This window comes from Phaenicophaeus curvirostris, chromosome 1, assembly GCF_032191515.1.
Source record: "Phaenicophaeus curvirostris isolate KB17595 chromosome 1, BPBGC_Pcur_1.0, whole genome shotgun sequence".
Classification (NCBI taxonomy): domain Eukaryota; kingdom Metazoa; phylum Chordata; class Aves; order Cuculiformes; family Cuculidae; genus Phaenicophaeus; species Phaenicophaeus curvirostris.
This window is the reverse complement of record NC_091392.1, coordinates 6,234,386-6,253,964: the sequence shown is the minus strand read 5'-3', so window position 1 is coordinate 6,253,964 and position 19,579 is coordinate 6,234,386.

The window sequence follows — 19,579 nt, the reverse complement described above, 5'->3', positions numbered from 1 at the left end:
GTGCCTGGGAACGTGTCTTTCCAGCAGGAAACCCAAGGCCCTCTCCTCCTAATTTGCTGGCTGAGGTTTAGGGACTCCAGAGAGAGTCAGAGTCAGCCATCCTCCGCAGGGAGGGCATGATGGTGCCATTAGTCACTTGGGTGATTACTGGGCCAAGGGCAGACCATGCAGACCAATCTAAATTCCCTTTTTGTCCCAAATGTAGGGTCTCTGGGAAGCTCTTCCTACCAGACAGTACAGAGCCAGGGTCGGAGGGAGTCATTTGTTTAGCTTGGAGAAGAGGAGGCTGAGCGGAGACCTCATTACTCTCTACAACTACCTAAAAGGAGGTTGTGGAGAGGAGGGTGCTGGCCTCTTCTCCCAAGTGACAGGGGACAGGACAAGAGGAAATGACCACAAGCTCCACCAGGGGAGGTTTAGGCTGGACATTAGGAAAAAATTCTTTACAGAAAGGGTCATTGGGCTCTGGAACAGGCTGCCCAGGGATGTGGTTGAGTCACCTTCCCTGGAGGTGTTTAAGGCACGGGTGGACGAGGTGCTATGGGACATGGTTTAGTGTTTGATAGGAATGGTTGGACTTGATGATCCAGTGGGTCTCTTCCAACCTGGTTATTCTATGATTCTATGATCTTTTCCCCTGGGATTGGCCCCAGTTTGCTGGGAAGGGGAGGGGCTGGAGCATGGCAAATCTTGGCTGTGTGATGCAGGGAGTCACAGTCGGTGGAGGCTTAGGCTGAGGACCCACCAGTGAGGACTGCGGGTGCTTTGGCACACTGTAGAGAAGAGGAATAAAGGAATTTTTGGTTAATGAAGAATTATACTTTGGCACCAAGATATCTCTAAGTTTAGATAGCAGCAGAGCAGTGAGTTTTAAATACTGCTTTCTGTGCCTTTAAGCACCTGAAATCCACTTACACTTTATTTAATTTGGTTTTGTCCTTTTTTTCACCCTGGCTTGCAGGCTCAGTGCCTTGATTTCCAGGAATAAACGCAATACAAAATAAAATAAAAATAAATTGGAAACACTTTGGTTTAGCCTCGATGATAGCTGGTATGTAAATGCAAAGACTTATACCATCTCTTGGTGCTGTGCAGCCCTTGGTGCTTTGCTGTTTGTAACTTTTGCGTAGTCAGATCCACAGATACACCAATACTTTTATACTTTCACTGATTGCTCTGTTACAATTCTGTATATGAACTTGAGAGAGATGTCAAGCTTCACGCAGTGCAAGTCCTTTGCCAATCCTTCTTTAAACAAAAAGCAAACCTGCCCCTGAGCCCCAAGGATATATTTTTTGCATATCTTTCCCAACATGTTTAATCCCTTTTTGAGGAGAAATTGTAAATTTTTTATTGGCTGACTTTGCAAAAGTCAGCCTCAGAGTTGCTATTTCTATTCTTTCCTGTTATCACCACTAATAAATATTCTGTGGTGGGGCCTGAGCTGACCGTTGTGGTGATGAGATGGGGTGGAACAGGAATACTTGATCTTCTGTGGCTGCCCTGACAGCTGGTGTGGACTGGCACGGCTCCAGTAGAGATCTGGTCCCTGGTCCTGGATTTGTACAGGGAATCTGTCTGCAAAGGCAAAACCCATTTTACAGCCTGCATTTACCCTTAGACTTATGGGGTTTCATAGCTGATATCGAGGTGTTGTTGAGTTCTACAAGATACTGAAAAAACTTGTAATTAAGAGCAATCTCGCTGCATAAAGCTCTTGATTTAAGTGGAAAACAGAGACAATGTACAGAACAGGATGCGATGCATGGAATAGCAAACTGCTTTTCAAAGCAGGTGAGGTTTTTAGTGTTAAGCTGCTGGTATTCAAAGGAGAAAAGCTAGTAGTTAAAGAGAGCACTCGTCTCCTGAAAAGCAAGGAGAGGCTGCTGAGCCAGCCCAGCAGAGACAGTGGCAGGGAGCATCCTGCCCAGCGAGGCGTACAAGCTGTTGCACAGCCCCACACCAGCCAAGAGCAGAGCAAGCCAAGGCACCAGCCTGGGAGCCAAGCAGTGATCCAGCTGCCGCTTTTGGGGAGGGGAGAATGGACTCAGCGACTTCACCGAGCTTGGCACCTGAGCCTGACAGCCTGGCCAACTGTGCCCCTCGAGCGCGCATGGCGGTAGGCAGCGCTTCTGAAGCAGACAGATAAAGAGGTTGTACGGGGACCACTTTCCACACAGCAATTAACAGGAAGAGACGGCACTGAGCGAATATTTCAATTGCGTATACAGGAGGTGCCAATATGTTTTGCCGTTCTGCAATTGTGTTCTGGAGGTGCCAGCAGGACTGTTACAGTGAAGGGTCTGTTCAGTTGGCATTTCCACTGTAAACCTAATTTTTGAAAGGGGTTATAATTCAGCCATTTTTAATTAACGAGGGGATTAAACTTGGCACACGTGTGCTCAAGGGCTGTTCGTTGCTAGTTTATTTTTCTAATCCAATCTGTTAGGCCCATCTCAAATAATATTCTTTGTTTCCACTTTCTGGGGTTGACTTTAAATATCTCTATGAATACGTGTATGCCTGTGTCTATGTATAAAACAAATGAGATTTATCAAAGTGAAGAACTGCATCGGAGCAAGTGAGCAGGTTGCTGAAAGATCCCACATTCCCAAGACCACCATAACTCACACCAACTGTGCTGAAACAGGGTATGCAGAAGCAGTTGCAAATTTTTTGCTGAATCTCAGAGCAGATTTTTGTCCATTTGGGACACGCAGACAGTTTTTTCCAGATTTGTGCATCATTCTTATACACAATATTTTGATAAATAAATATTAGTAGCTCACAGCTTCAAAAAGAACCAGACAGCTTCCTAGTGAGTCACTATTATAATATATAAAACCTTGTAAATAACATAACACTGTAAGTGGTTACATATCATAGACCACATTATTCTAAAACCCTAAAGTTATTGGACTATAAACTTCTCAATATTCCTACATGGTCTTCATTTATACAGGTTTCTGTTTTTTTTGTCTCTGCACAAGTTTTAAAAGCATGCTTTCAGAAGAGCATGTACAATTTATAACAGGTATTTACTCTGACTGACAGAATTATAGTGCTGGAAGGAATGAAAGGGTACCAGATAGGCCAGCAGCACTCAAGAGCTGCTTTTTTTCTTGACTCATTCTAAAAATCTGTTTAAAACCTGCTTTCAATAATGTAGAGTCCACTTTGTCAGAGAAAAGATTTCATCCAGTTCTCCACCACCCCAGCCCCTGGGAAGTTTTTCCTCATATCTGAATTGAATGTCCCTCTTCTTAACTTAATCCCGTTAACTCTTGTCCTGTGTGCTCCAGACATGGAAATCAGATTGTCCCTTGCCTTTTTGCAGCATGCCTTTCATGCACCAGAAGGCTGTTCCCGTGTCGCTTGATAGTTCTTGCTTCTTTGGGATTTCCAGCTTTCCCAATACACTGTGTTTTTTAAGCCTCTGAGAATCTATCTGTCTTAAAAAAATATGTTTTACCTCCTTCCAACTGGTCTGTCCTTTCTGGGATTGCTGAAAGTTTTAGGTGGTGTTTCAGCAGTACTGCACCTCTCAGGCTCTTGGCTCTTTCTTGGGTGGCTTATTAAGCATCTGCTACAGATGACAATATGTGTACAAGTTCGACTCACCAGGAATAAAGACAACATCTCTGGTTTTGTACAAGCACTTCATAACCCCGTTGGCAAATACCCAGTTGGAAGGATCTGCAGATGTCTGTATTTGAACCCTTGGGCTGGTGACTGGTCAATCCTCAGTTGCTCATGAGAACAGAACTCTGTGGCGAGTAGAGGGATAACAGTGAAGTCTAAATCCCTAAGGGTCCATATTGCACTAGCAAAAAGCCTGCATGACATGCAAACCACTTGCACAGTTGACAGAGCCCATTATTCACAACAGGAGCATCCTTTGGTCTCATCAAAAGTCACATTCTGGATCAGCGAGTCTTTGTTCCAGCTTTGGCTACAGTCACTGGGCAGCTTCAAGAGATGCTAAGCTAGTTTGGTAATCACCATCAACAATTTCTGTCTATGATGCCTGTCAGTTTGCTGGACTGTGGCCACCCCAGCTGATGCCTGTCTTCATCCTGTGGCTGCTCTCCCACCTTCGGGGGTGAGCAAAATGGAAATCTGCGATACAAAGCAGGTGAGTAGCAAAAGACGAGTTGTCCTTTTTAGTTCTAGGACTCGGGGTGGGATTCTGCCTGAAGCAGTACCTACACTAGGTCTCCACATGTATACTTAAGTCTTTAAACTCCCATTATTTTCAGTGGTGGTGAAGTCAATGTAGAGAGCAGCACGACAGACCAGACAGTCAGGGACTGATTTGTTTGACCAAACACAGGTGTCAGTCCAGAATTGTAGAGGTCTTCCTCGGATCCCACATCTTGTTGGCCAGCCCCATGCCCTAGGCTCAACTTGCTTTGTGGGTTCTGCTGGCTCTGAGAGTCCAGGTGCCAAAATCACACAATCTTAATTAAATCTGGTGCCTCAAAGCTGAGCTCTGACATTGACTAACCACCTTCTTCGTTTTTTCAAATAAAATACTCAAAAAATATGGATCTTGAAGGATGCTTTGATTAAATCCATGGTGAAAACTTTTTAGGTACCACATAGATGCTATCGAGATTTCTAGTGATTTTTATAGCCCTGCTCTTCCTGCAGCCTCTATACCTTGATATGCAACCGCGCATGTTTCCAGACTCAGCTTTTGGCCAGCTGTTGCACTGCAATACAAGGGAAAAAGTGTAGAGGTAAGTGTAGAAATCTGTGTACTTTGCTCAAGTCCCTGCATTGTCCCTGCAGGGACAGGCAGTTCTGTTTCAGGGCTCAATTTAACTGGTGGCCTCCAAACTGCGAAAGGAGTTTTGTCCTAGCAATGAAGCCACCACAGTGACTATGTTTACCTCTGGCAATACACGGTCCTTCTGGTCTCACTTTACTCAATTTAGAGTTTGCACAACACCCAGAAGTCCAGAGGAGTGTTCAATAAATGGTATTGGCTGCCTTTTGCACCTCTCTAGGTGGAATAACTCCTCAGGAGGGCTTTTGTTCCCTGGGAAACTGGGTGGGAAGAGAAACACAAGAACATGCTGTTCCCCTTCCTGAAAGGGCTGAGGGCTGTTCCTTATTTTGGCATTTGAGGAAGAGTATTTTCACAGAAAGCGTGGCAATTTACATGGTTGGTTGTCTCCTATGAGTTGCTTTGCCCCGCAGCGGTGAGGACACCGTTTGAAGGGGTGCGGCAATCACTGTTCCCTTGTGTGAGGGGTTTGTCATGTGTGGTAGTGCTGCTTCTGGGGTATGTACATTTGTCAGTTGAAATTTTTCTGCAATTTTCTTGACAGAAGCAGTGAGTGACACACATTCCCTAGGGAGATATTTCCACGTTCTTAATATTTTTCAGGCTTCTGTAATGTTTTCCAAGTCCGGTTGTCGGAGCCTCAGGTTTGAGCATCTACACTGCCATGGACCACACCCCAGCAGGGATAATTTGATCTTTCAGTGTTGAATGCGTTGACTTCTGCAGCTCACAGTATGCACAGTTCCAGAGTGGGTTTCTCATGTTAAACCTTAAAACACACAGTGGAAACCTCTGTCACTAGGTGCTCAGTGGTACCAGGTCCAGCAAAATTTTTCATTCCTCTAAATCCCAAAATTTACTTAAAAATGAAGACTAAAAAGAAAACCAAATGTGCTTTTGTTTTCTTTTATGTAAAGAAACATACAGGACTGAAATTTTCAGGCTTTCAGCAATACATAAAATGCATGCATACAAGAGCAAGAATTCCAGCTGTTAGTGAAAGCACCACTTAGTGCGAGTTTCTTGGTAAAATCATGGCAGTTCACAACACTGAGCAGCAAGCACAAGCTACACAAAGCCAGCTTCTTTTCTGAGTGAGTTAGCAGTGACAACACTTCTCTGGCCTGAATATTGATGTGTCTTTTCAAAATCTCTGGTCAGCTGTGAAAATTTAGACAAAGTACCTCTTGCTTTCCCTGAAGTTTAGAGATCTCTGATGACCCTTGCTGAGAGTGGGGTCTGTTGATGGACAGACAGATCATGCAGCCACCTCCATCCTCATCACAGTGAAAAGAGAGCAAAAACCATCATTCCCCACACTTCCCCCACCCCCACTTCCAGCCTGAAGGTGCATCTGCCCCAGTAGTTTGATTTTCTGGTAGCCCCTGGGCCATATGTACTGTGTGTAGGTTCATTCCTCAACTTTCAACCAGCTTGTTCTCCCCTGTGTGTAACCTTGAGGGCACTTATCTTCAGGGACCTCTTCTCCCCTCTTCTCTTCATTAATCCTCTCTGCCCTCACATAGCCCAGTTTGAGGTAGGTACTCTAAATTTTCAGTACACTGGGACAGTGTTAAATTAAGATCTTCCTATTTCTGGACAGAGGAAAAGGGACTGATATCAGGTACCTGAGATCTTTCACCAACCACTGGGGAAAAAATGGAAGCCTCTCCTGTTATTGTTGTTGTTAGTAGTATTGTTATTGTTTTTATTATACTAAGAACCCACTGATGCCCTCTCATTATGTTGTTAAAGTCACTGTTTTCCCTGTGCACAGCATTCTTCAACCTGGGAAAGATAAAGAATTTTTGACAAAGATATGCTGATAATGTTGCTAATTAGTTTCTCATTTCTGAAAATACGGCTGCAGGCAGCTGGAGCGATCTCTTTGTTGCAGGACATTGTAGGCTGAAATGTATAGATGCTTGATTTCCTCTGCAGGGATCTCACAATATGCTAATTTGTCCTTGCAGCAGGGTTCATTTTTTTTTAAGTCTTTGCCACTCTATTTTGCAAATCCACTGTGTCAAAATATAATTAGTCATATGTGCACAAGATACAAGCCTACACCAATGTGTGTGTGTTTGCATGTTCACACACGTATATACACTAAAAAAAATCCCACAGATATGTGTCTACGCACATATATTTATATACACACACATATTGATTAAATGTTTAATGAAATTAAATGTGTTGTTTTATGATTACCTGTAATATATGCATATATATATACCTATGAGATTTGACATCTATTTAGGAACTCAGCATGTGAATGGCTTATCGAACTCTTAAGCCTTAGCTCTTCTAGGGAACATTTTGCTCTCATTTCACTTTAAATATATACTTTTTAGCCTCTGTTCAACACATACACTTTGCAAGCTTAACTTGTATGCTTGCCTATTCATTTTCCTAACATTTGCATCTGAACTCTCATTATAGTTTACTTTCGATAGCTATCATCTGTCATTTTTAAAAGTTGCATGGTAATGTTGTTAGTTCATATGAAAAATGATGTTTTCTCTAAATTTCACTGTGATTGTGACATTGCTGTTAGTATTTTTGTAAGCTTGGCATCCACAAGCTGAAAAGACAGGTGGTAAGTTTATTCTTGTAACTTCCATTTCAACAACATCTCCCTAATTAAAAAACAAAAAGTCATATAAAAAATTTTCAACCCATTCCCTGGACTTTCTATGTTTATTTCCAGCAAAATTTCAGTGTGGCAAAGGAGAAGGGCTGAGCTTTTTATCCCTTCTGATTAAAAAATTGCAGGTTTCAGGTGCTGAGGATGACAAATATTTCTTATCCAATGAAAACCATGAGCTGAAATACTATGCTCATGTGTTCTTCTCTGCCAGCACCATCCTCTTGCATAGAGAACAAAAAGGCGCCAGAGAACATTTTTCTTCATTTTCAAGCTTTCTTAGAGAGGAAAAAAACAGGGAGGAAAGGCCAGATCTTGGAGTTTGGAGGAAAATGGTAGTAATGTGTCTGAAGATGTGGGAACAATGTAAGTTGGTCCATGTCAGTGCTGTGGAACACCCTGCTCCGTCCTCCCAGCTCCTAGTGACATCCCAGCTCATTTTCTGCACTGGGCAGATGGATTACTACTCAAATATCATTTTTTTTGCCTCTTTCCTCCTCTGGGTGCTCTTCCTGTTGATGCAAAGAACCAAAGGAGGCTCATGGAGTTGCAGGTTTGCATGACTGAGAAATGGGAATGACTTGTCCCAAGCAGCATCCTGTGGCTTGCCAACAGCTAGAAGCTAAATGACTCAAATGTGGAGCTTTGTGGCAAAATTTGTATTTCTCTTCCAATGGCTGAAACAGGTGGTTTCCTTCTCCATCTTTATGAATTTTGAAAATGATATTTGGAAAAAAAAAGTAATTTCTAGTGAATGGAAACCTGTTTTTAGAGCATTTTCAAGAACACATTTTGGAAAAGCATCCATGACCTCTTCCATTTAAAAAAAACCCAATAACTGTTTTGCCAACTTGTAAAAAAATCAGTTCATTTCAAGTCTATTTTCCCTGTGCTGCTTTTGCCTTAGTTATTCCCCTGATCAACCAGCTGTAGCAGAAGGAAAAGTTTGCATATCCTTTCCTTCTCGTTATCCAAAAAACTTATAAAACTTATAAAAGTTGTGAATCACACTGAAAAAGATTCTCAGTTTTCAGTAACAGGGTCAAACCAAACAATAATTGTAAATGATTTTATTCGAGGCCTGTTTTAGGCAAGAATAAACAAGCTTTCCTAACTAGACCACTTTAATCCGTGCTCAAAAATAGTTCAAGGTCACATGGAAGCTTTTCTATTCTCCTTATAATATTGCTTCTATTTGAAGTCTTAACATTTTGCATGACAGTGGAGGACTGGGAAATCTCATAAAAAGAAACATTAAAATCTTGTGAGCTTTGGGAGATGGAATGTTATTTTTCCTCATGTTGTGGAATCTCTTTTATCTCTGACTAGTTCACTTTGGAATCTTTTCTGATTCCAGACTATTTACTAGATTCACTCAAAACCGCAAAGTGTTGTTTTACCTGTTGCTGCTCTTCAGGGAGCAAACGGCGAAAAAGCTGATGGGCTCGTGCAGGGAAAGGCAGGAGGGTGTGTGGGCAGAGATTTAGGGCCAGAGGGTCATTTCTGTGGAGCCACCATGAGTTCAACAAAGGTTGGCTGTGACCTGGAGCAGTTGCCAGCTCATCTGTCATGGATGTAGGTTTAGTGGTGACATTTTTCATCTGTCAGGAAACATGCTATCCCAAATGTCACAGGTCATTTTTTTTTCATTTATTTATTTATTTATTTATTTGTTGCTAGCTGTTCCCTTTGCTGTTAGAACGACTGGGGATAATGAAGCTCCTACACTGTCTGCCCTTCCCTCTGACCCAAGATGAACCGCTAAGGCCATGAGGGTCACAGGCACATATCACTCGCGCCAAGGTGGCTCAGGTTGCTGGTACCCAGGGAGAGCTTATGAGCCCCAAGAGACCAATGCAGGCCTGTCCTGGGCTACATGAACAAGAGCTGCCTTTAGCTTTTTCTTCTGTTTCTTCCCTTGGCAGGAACTTTTGTCTTTCCTTCAGCTCTCTCTTTATCTGCACCCAAAGGAAATGGTATGGTTACTCCAAATAAATGTGCAGTCAGCTAAAATAAGCTGGTTTTACAGGCAGTTGTTTTTCCCCAGAGCCCAAGCTTCCCTGGACGTGTGGGAACTGCAGGAACACGTCCTGTATTCAGCGGCACGTTTGCATTGACAGCTTGTTAGTGATGTGATGAGTGGTGCTCTGGACTTGCTTCTGTATCATCGAGAGGCACAGCAGGCAACAGCACAGGGCCACATATGTTGGCTTTGGATGGGGATGGGACATGACTATCTGGATGCAGAATGAACTGGGGAGGCTGTGAGTGACTAGTGATGAGGAGGATGACTTTAGGGAGGGAAGTGTTAGATAATAAATGATGAGACTGCCAGTGGCAAAGACAAAAGGGGATTCTGAGTAAAAAGGCAATTATTTGATCGAAGGGGAAGGGAAGGGGAATAAATGCCAGGGGGAATGAAAGACTGGTGCTCTGGAGTCGCCTCTCTCTGCCTGATGGTACCATGGCCACCTGTCCTACCTGTCAGCTACTGTCTCATACCACCTTTTCTCCTGCCTAATTGCTGCCTGATTGCTCCTGCCTTTATTTCACCCAACAGTTCTTTTGATTGACTAGGGGGTTGTCCGTTCTTCAGATCACCTTCTCCATCAGTTCCTACCCACTGGCTTTCTTGTCAGCACGTTTGTTATTTTAGTCCCCACCATCACTCCCACTGTTCTCCTGAGACACTTCACTGGCCTTGGTTGGCCCTGGATTACCAAATCCTAACACTACTTTCACTGGAAAACCACATTTAATGTCATTACTAACTAATCATGCCCAATCCTGTCATCCTCTATGGCTAAGGATGGATGAGAAAGCACTGAAATCCATCCTGAGTCCCCACATACAGGGGGTGGGTAGATGGGCAGGGGCAGGGACATGATGGTTTGTTTCACCACATGTGCATGTTGAGGTGAAACCCATCCCAGCTGTTCATCCCACCTCTTCGTTTTGACTGTCATACAGCTACAAGGACAAACCAACATTTCTCGTCCTCCGTCTGCCAGAGTGGTCTCTCCTCTGAGACTCTTAAGGGTCAGACCTTGCACCTGAAAACCAATTCGAAATAACAGCCTTAGATATCTAAAGTAAGAAATAAACATTAATCAAGCACCTCTCTTCCCTCCCTTCCCTGTCTCCATGACCTGGGAACCGAGTCTAGCTCACCTCCAGGACAGAGGACATGAGCATCTTCATGACAGTAGGGTCTACTGCAAATTGTGGCAAAGCTCTTCTAACAATCACTTACATTTTTCTCAGGTGTAAACACACTGCCATGGGCTCACAGGGAGCCCATCAGCCCCATGCCTCAGGGAAAAGGCAACTGTCTCCTGCAGCACGGACATTTCACCACTGTGAAGGTGTTTCCCGTAGTGGATTGAGTGCCCTGCTAGGACTCAGCTGAAGAGAGAGATGGGAATGTTATTTTTGCCTCATGTTGAGGAGTTTCTTTTACCTCTGACTAGTTCCTTTTTGCAGGAGATTTTGTTCCTAAGCCTTCACCAGAGGATAAAAGTACATGCCTTCTAGTATGTCTCCCACACATGCACTCAACAGACTCAACAGCTGACATCTTCATCTCTGGGTGATGTGGCATAGAGCAAAGGAGACCTTCCCAGGGATGGGGGCCACCCTGGACACCCCACAGCCACCACAAATGGCTCAGGATTTTGTATGCACAGAGCAGGGCATGTCCCAGCCAACAACAATTGGTTGCAGGTATTTTTTGCATATCTATTTAACAGCTAAAGGCAGGTTGGGAGAAGGTGTTTTTATTGCGTAAGGGTGGCGTGCTGTTTTTCCAAAGATTTCCCCTGTACAACATGCAGAGGCTCAGGGCTGGCAGGTGAATGAGTATTACCTCCTCATAAGCCCAGAGTAGGACATTCAGAGATCCTATAGTGGCCAAAAGGCTCAAGCTGTGATGTTCAGTTATGTTAAGAGGGATCTCATCGTATTTAAAACTGATCCTGCCAGGCACTTTTCACAGACAAGATGACTTTTCCCTTGGCAATGAGTCCATGGGGTGGTCAGATACTGCCTGGGTCACTAAAGGTGTTTTCTCACAGCTTTTCAGGCAGCATGAGCTCTGCCATGCTGACTAAAAGCTGCCTAGCAAAGGATGTCTTTAATCTGTGCCATGTTAACCCTGGCCACAGGGCTTTGGTTTTTTTAGGACACGAACAGCATGATATCAGGGCAGCCCACACACTGGCTGTATCTCTGAAGGAGAGACATGTTCTTTGGCTCCAATATTTGCATAATGGCTTTCATGTTTTTAAAGAATATAGATTGGGTTTGCCAGGAAACTCACCTAAACTACCTTTTGGATGAGCTAATGAGTGCCAAACACATTAAGAATCATTTGCTCATTTGTTTTTATTCTAAACCTGAGACAATTATAATCATAAAAAAGACTGAAACATCAGGAATTATAGCCTTGCCTTCATGTCTGACCATGCAAGGTAGTGCAGCACAACCTGATGAGTCTCCTTCACCACTGAAAGCATGAAAATGCCATGAGAATGTGGGATTCAACAGTAGAGACACCAGAGTGGGATTGGGAGACCTGGGTTAGCCACTGGCCCCCTGCAACCTTTGGGAAAAATTGAGCCAGTCTGGTCTTTGTCATCGCTTTCCACTCTTTATCTGACTCATCTCTTTGGACTCTAGGTTCTTCGAGACATGGTATATCTCTTTGTATCCATCTGCAGAGTATCTTGAGGCTCATCTCTGTGCTGTTAGTGCTACAAGGAGCATTTCCACTGCACTGAAAACACTTCAAGTCCAAAAGTATTTTCTGAAATGGATCAAATCTAAAACCAAATTTCAATATTTTCCAATAAAAAAAACTCCTTAAATATTTAATTTCAGATTGATGAAAACATCCAGCTTCAAACAATTCCTGACTCAACAAGGCCAGTCCTTTTAAAATTTCTTCCAGTACTTTATTTTATGAAATTCCACTTAAAAATTATTTTCAGGTTATGGAAATTGTTTTCATTGGATGTAATCAACATTTTTCTACCATTCTTGTTGCACTGTGACCCCAAACCAGCCATTCTGAACTGCTTTTCACTGTGTCTGCAGGTGGCTGGGTGGCAGTTGCATTCTCCTCCTACAAGTGGCTGAATTTTAGTAGTGGAGTAAAAGATACCCACTAGCCATTAAAGTCAATGTTCATCAGCATTTACTTTGTTCTAGTGGCTTAGAGAGTGCAATTTTCATTTCTTGAAGGATAAGCTGCTGCAATCCTGTGACTTCTCTATTGTACAAGAGTATACTGGAGTTTCCATTAATCACTATAAGTTGCTGAGAGATCGTAGGCAGAAAAGCTCTCGAAAGAACAAAATACTCCAAACATTACAAACTTAACCAAGAAAAACTCAAAATCACTGTAAAAATCAACTTCAGAATTGCAAGTTATAATTATTTTACACTCCCTGTGACTGGGATCTCATGGATGAAAAAGAAGATCAGATTCAGGCTCTATTGCCTCACTGTATTTGCTTGATTGCTTTCTCTTAGTTCAAGTCAATGTCATCCAGGATATACTATGAAGAAGATATCGAAAGTTGCATTCTGGTCAAAAGTGACAAAACCATAATAAAAAAATTACATCTGCATTCATATTTTCAGCTCTGGGGAGCAGTACTGCAAAATGCCATGGTGAGGGGAGTTAGGAGAGCCCTGCTGATGCTCGGTTTTCTGGCTGGAAAAGACTTTCTTGAAGTTCCATTTCCATATTGAAAAGAAAGGATGAGAGGAAAAATCTGAGTTTGCCTAAACTGGTAAGACTGATTTCTTGGAGCTATTTCACCTTCAGCATGTGCTTTCTGGTTCCAGAGCTGTTAGAGTTGGTAGGGAAAAAGATCAGCAATAGGATAATGGGAAACAGAGTGATAGAAACTATGCACTTTATAATTCACATAAAGAAATCCATTATGCTTCAATGTCCCTGCGAGGGGGATATGTCATGTCTGTTATTTGCCTACCTGACCAGGACATTGATAATTTTATTACAGTAGACACTTTCAGATTTTCCCAAAGAAAACAAGAGACTGCAGACAGCATGAGAGCTCCCATTCTGAGTAGTCTTTTCCCCAGAAAACAGACAATATCTGGAGGCATAATGCCTCCGCTCAAGGCTATGTAGCCAAAAAGCTGCAATTGGAGTGCCTGAACATAGGAATTGTGTCTGTCTGCTTGCACACTGAGATTGCCGTATAATGTGTTCTTTGAAGAGGGTCCAGTACACAGGCTTCTCCATGGAGGTGCATAATACATGTTTAGTCCTTAAATTTCTTCTGGTATCTCTTCTCTATAGCAATGAACATCATGTGCAAATTCTCCTTTTGTATAATATATATGCTGCTGTGCCTAAGATCTGATGAAGGATACTTGGGCAGGAAGGTACATAATGTGTTTTGTAGTACTGCTCTGAGGGTAGATTTAGATCACATATTAGGAAGAAATATTTTACTGTGAGGGTTTTGGGGCACTGGAACTGGTTTCCCAGAGAAGTCATGGAAGCCCCATCCCTGAAGGTGCTCAAGGCCACGTTGTATGAGGCTTTGAGCAACAGTGGAAAGCATCCCTGCCCATGGCAGGGGTGTTGGAATTGGATGAGCTTTATGGTACCTTTCAACACAAATCATTCTATGATTCTATGAAAATTCATGATCCAATTTCAATATCTGCAAAATCCCAGCGGGAGCAGGTGGCTCATTTTTTTTTCAATTGCTTGCTTCTTGCTTATGGGCTGACCCTTGTTTAAATGTGTTTGTTATTCTGAAGAATCTGCTAAATGGGTTTGTGCAAAAAAACCTCTTTGGGATCAGCTCCCAAGGTGTTGCTGAGTGCCAGCTACCGAGTGCAAAGTACAACATTTGTGCTGTGTCATCAGCTTCCTCTGTTGCTGGGTATCATTGCCTCTCCATGGCTGGATGCTTCTGTCTTTTAAAGCAGAACAATTAGGAATAAAGTATGTCAAATGAGAAATGGACTATGAAGGACAAATATTTCCATTTCTGCACAAATAACCTGTCCTTGTTAGCCTTGGAAGATGGTCCGTGTGCAAAAAAGGAAAAATAAAGCTATTATCCAAGTACCTGGCTAAGTGAAACAGCAAATGCATGTTTATTTATGGAAAATAAAGGCAATTCCTGGCTTGCAAGCCCAGAAAGGATCATTGTCTTATCTAATTTGCTCTCCTCTGTAGGAAGCCCATCGTTTCCACCTTGTTTCCTGTTTGAGGCGTTGGCAGGTCTCAGCTTCCCATCACGGCTGTTTCAACCATGCAAACAAATTCCTACAACTCTGCATGACATGTCAGTTAGTAGAGATTACACTGACAGGGCAGAAGGACTTGAATGATTATGTTTGTGCCAGGGTGTAAGCCTGAACACAGGTTTTCTGTGGTCAGCTTAGTGGAAGTGCCCTGTCCTGCAAAGCCTGAAGCCTTTTCAAAGGCTGCAGGTTAGTCACCCCTGATCACCAAGAACATTCTAGATCTTTGCCTCCAAGCTGTGGAGTGACTGCTGACAGTTCATTATAGGAGATAAAAAGATCTGTCTGTAGCTGTGGCTAATTAAGAATCTACTGCTGCATCTTATGCACCAAGTGCCAATGACAGTGAGCACAATATGTGGTTAATTTGTGACACTGGTTTTCCTTGTCATATATGAATAGCCAGAAATAAGCTTAAAAAAAGCACAGCAATGATGCTGGCAATATTTAAGTAACACTGAACTAGAAGCTGGTAGCTACATGACACACTTTCTGCTGAACTCGGTTTAGTTGTTTACGATTTGTAAATGCAAGCACTGCTGACTCTGGGAATCATTTATTAAGAGACCTATTGCTTGAGACCTATTGCTTTAGACCTATTGCTTTTACTATTGTCAGTGAAAGAATAATACAGATATATTTGGAACTACTGGACTAAAACACATTTTTACCTGGCTCCCACGCGTAGGATGATGCTTCTGAATGCTGTGCAACAGAGTCACATTTGAATGAAGCTATTGTCTTCAAATAGAACAAATAATTTCTGGTTTCTACATTTATTAGCCAATTGTATGAAACTGTTCTTCATGTTTTAATTCGCTCTGCATTAACAGGGTATTCATATTTCTGACCCTCAGATCACATCCCGCCTTATTTGCCTTCACCTCTTCAAAGACAGAAGTATGAACCTGCTTCTGTTCTGCAAATGGAGGATATAGAAAAAATATTTTCTCACCTGTCAAAGCCTGGGTGCTTTTTGTGTGTTGAGAGTTACATTTACTGGCTGGCAAAGAGCATGCAATTTTTCCTACCATTGGCCCTGGTGTACTATCAGAACTCAGGAACTGGAGGCTTTTCTATCTTTTACATCATCTGAAAGAATTGATCATTAATTTCTAATTGTCGGACACACGGTGTAATCCCACCGCTGTCAGACTGTGCTCTTGCTTACCCATGTGTAACCTCCAGGAGACACTTTATTACTCTTGATGGATGAGCCTGGATGAGCTCATTGTGACTCTCAGAACCTAAGCTGCATTTACAGCCCTGGCAGATGAGAATCTGGAGGAGAAACATTTTGCTAGTAAACAGAGCAAATGAACATACAATAAACCTCTGAGACACAGTAATCCCAGAAACCCATGACACTATTAATAATGGGTCCTTTTCAAAGTGAAAGCACACTACATGCCCCAAAGCCTCCTGAATTATGTTTGGGTAAGCTGCAGACATCACATTCCTTGGAGGGCAATAGCTTGTATCTTCCACTTGTCTGATGCCACTTATTTTTTCCCTTTATCAGAGATGGATATGGTTCCCTTAAGAATCCTCATTTAAGTAGCTTCAATCTTTTTCCACTTTACACATATTGATCTTCTGGGCAGGTTGGGTATTCTGGTTAGTGGAAGGTTTTAGGGGTTTGCAGTTAGTTTTTATTCTCAGGATGGATGAAAGGAGTTTTGACTTGTTGATACAGATGATGTCAGCGTCTTTACGTGCAAGAGTACATATTCCTCTTCCTACCTATACCAGTTTTATATTGTGGCTAACAGAGACACTTATCTGTGTCGAAGAAAAAAACCAACACCCATACTTGTTCTAGATTTGAGCCTGAGTGAAGCTCACAGTCAGCACCGTATCACTCTTCTGGGCTCGTGGTCTCTTTTATTGCCCCCAGTCCTCATCTTCCTAACTTGAGAGTACTTTCTGAAACAAAAGGTTGTATCAACCATCTCTGTGTATTGCTCTGTGTGGCTGTAAGCAATGACTTTGTGCTCTTGGACAGCTCATGATTGAGTAAGGCCCTATGTAGATTTCCTCCACAACTTGTTAAATCAAAGCAAGAAACTGCCACAGAACCTCAAAAGTACAGAGCTGCCCTCTGCCTCCTGAAGCACCTAATTTGGGTGTCACTTAACAGAATGACCACTGAGTACTTAAATGTTCACTGGTGGCTGTGATTAAAGCTCATGATACCCAAAAATTCATCAGGAGAATGCTCACAGGTCCACTCTGAAAAGTTCAGCCTCTTTTCCTGCTCCTTGGACATCCTGAGACCAGTCAGGAGATTTGCAGCCAGTATGAAAGACTTTCCTTCCACCACAGATGGAGCTCTGCCCAAGTCCTTATGGCTGTGGATCCAAGATAGCCCACCTGTTCAAGTTCCTGGCTTTAATGGTCAACGCAGAGTTTCGAGCTGGGTCTATGACGTCCATGTGAGGTGCTCTAATCATGCTGGGGAGCTGCCAGTCTGCAATGAGTTTTCTCACACTCAGTCTGAGCTTAGGAACCAAATCCTAGCTCAACCGTTATGGCTCACATTCACAAAGCACAAGAGATGCCTCTTCTCCACCCAGGCAAGGTTATACCCAGGGGCTGCATTGTCTTCCCTTGGGAGGAGGGACATCAGCTCTGAGGAATTCATCCCCACATTTGGTATTGCAATGCCCACAACCTGTGTGATGAAGTGGAACGGGATCTACTGCTGCTGCTGAGTCACATGCCCAGAGTTTATGCTGATACTGCAGCAGTTGGTCTATCAGTTTTCAATGCTTTGATGGACCGTGTTTCTGAAAGTTGGCCTTCCTGTGTTGTAAGTGTTCTTGATTATAATGTGAGTTGGATTGCAGCTGGAACTGTTATAGACTCACAAAAGATTTAATTTTTATTTTTTATTTTTATTTTTTAACCAGACTTGGCGGTTAAGTGGATATTCCATTATGCCATTATTATAGCTTCAATATTATTATTTTTCTTTAACTGGGATTGTTTATTATGCATGTGTTGAAGCACAAATGTGGAACAAATGAATCTGATATCAAATTAATGCTATGATCAGTTTCCCCCCCTTCCTTCTTTAGTTGCCATAACAATCTGTGATCTTGAAGCAACAATAAAATTAGAATTGCATTAAAGGTGTTTACATCATGTACACTCAGTCTCCCATTATTATTTTTCATTGTAGTGAAAGCACTGAGTGTTTGCTTTAGAAGAGAACACCATTATAGCTCTTGCCTTGCCACATCTCACGTTGCTTTTTTCTCAGCCAAAAGTTGTTTGTTTTGAGAAGAGGGAAGAATATTCTGGGCTGGAACTTTTGGAAGAATAGTGATTTTGTTTGTGTTTTTTAAGATAATTGTCTTTTACTTGTAGGATGCAATTTTGAATGAGCTACCTTTGAATTTCAGAACTTCAAAGAGATGCATCTCTGCTTTTAAATGTGTTGCAAATCTTCCCCACTACTGTTGTGGAAAGTACATCTTCCAGTTTTTCCCCTTACTGGCAAAAAGCAAAATAAAGAAACGAGTGAAGAAAGAGATATCATCAGTGTGTACTGTGTGCACGTGTGTGGGTGCCTATGTACGCGTACAAATGCATGTATATGATGTAATTTATCCCATGATGGAATAAGCTTCTGCCCCTAGAGACATGAAGAAAGGAAAAAACATGACAGTCATGTTGCCTAGTGCATGACTTGAAAGTGCTCTGTTAGTTCAGCAACGAACGTTATGGAAAAACAGTTATGGAACAAAGAGGCCGTTATCTCAGTATCCTGACTGCACTGGGCATCGCAGAGGCCCTTTACTGCTGCTCCTATCCTGTCTGGCACATTATTCATTGCTGTGACATCTTTCTGTGTAGTCTTTGTAGATAATCCTTGTGATAAAGCTACCTTCAGAAAAATGGAAGTTTTTCATTTTTAAATATGTAACATGATCACCTTATGCTGAGGCTGGACTTGAATAGAAATACCATGAGAAGATTTTTCCTTTTCCAACCCCTAAGCCTGCTGTTCTCAGATGCAAACCGTCGTTTGATTTTTCTTTCTTTCTTTTTTTTTTTACAAGTTTAGCCTCTGTTAGGAGCATGGGATCCATCTATTTATGAGCGTCGTGTGTGATTTTTCCCCTGATTAATCTGAATATAAGGCATACAGCAACACACTAATTCTAAAGCCTCTCCTGTTGGTGCTAATATGTCTTTGAATTCTTTATTTCAGATTCTGTACAACACAGAGAAGAACTGCTACATTGGGCACAGGGATTTGGGGGAGTAGGATAAAAGAAAACCAAATGCCATGTAGGCTGAATGAGGAATGTATTTAGCTCTCATAAATCTCTGAAGACAAGATCTCTCCAGAGCTGGGTTCATCTAGCGATCCCTTCACTGACTCCAGTCCTAAAGATCAAAGAGTGGTGGATTAAATAGCACATATTCTGCAATGACGTGCTGCTGGGGATTAGATAGGTAGGAATCACCTAACTAAAAGATCAAAGCATCATACTACAATTTTGACTGGAAGGGACCTTGGGAGGTCCTAGTCCAACCCACTGCTCAGGGCTGAGCCAACTCCAGTGTTGCTCAGGGCCATGCCTAGTTGAATTTTGAATATCTTGAAGGATGCAGATCCCACCTCCTTGCAGGACATCTGTTCCAGCGCTTAACTGCTTTCATGGTGAAATTTTCCTCCTTATATTTAATTGGAGTTATCCTTGCAGCAAATTTTTTGCCCATGCTGTCCAGGTAGCTTTTTGTCCTTTTCTTGTATGCTCTTGAGAAACAAGTGGCTCCATCTTCTCCCTTCCTCTTAGGCTATCTCTTCTGCAGGATGAACAGACTGTCTCAGC